We start from the raw sequence: 657 nt of genomic DNA, 5'->3' as shown, positions 1-657 counted from the left end.
TTCCTCTTCAGATACTAGGAAATCTGAACCCCATCAGAAATCCAAGTCACAGCTCAAGGTGAACTTTTCACYTAAGGAATCCAATTCCTCAAAGGTTCCTCCTAGAACCAATGAGAAGGGAATTCTTGGAGCTTGTCCCACTTCTAGTCTGATACTTCCTGGCCCTAAAGCTACTCCTAGCTTTAGGAAGTGTAAACACTGCGGTGAGAAAACACATATTGCCAGCAAGTGTCCTTCTGCCGCCAAAGTTGGTTCGCCAGCTAAGGCAACAAAGCAACCAAGGTTGAGAAATCAACCAAGGTGAAATCATCCACAAAGGCTGCTCCAGCAACCAAGGTGAAGAAAACCGTTGAAGCCTCTTCTTCAGGCTCAACAAAGACAACTCCTGCTGAAAAGTCTTCAGCATCAGACGTTGTAGTTCCTACCACTGAAGTCTCTTTATTAGGCTCAGTGAAGACTTCCACTAAAACTACGTTATTAGTGTCAGAGGTTGTTCCTCTTTCCACTCAAATCTCTTCAGGTTCGGTGATGCCATCTACTGATGCTGGTTCTTCAGCATCAGACGATGAAGCCTCTAACAAAGCTGGACCCCAATAGCTGGGTACCAATAGCATTCTTATTTTGTTTCCTTGTACAAGATATCAAAGGCATATGGTA

Source organism: Cynara cardunculus, unplaced genomic scaffold (assembly GCF_001531365.2).
Source record: "Cynara cardunculus var. scolymus isolate 2C unplaced genomic scaffold, CcrdV1 Un_Scaffold_5184, whole genome shotgun sequence".
NCBI classification, from domain to species: domain Eukaryota; kingdom Viridiplantae; phylum Streptophyta; class Magnoliopsida; order Asterales; family Asteraceae; genus Cynara; species Cynara cardunculus.
The sequence above is the reverse complement of the archived record's forward strand: the minus strand, read 5'-3'. Positions refer to the sequence as shown.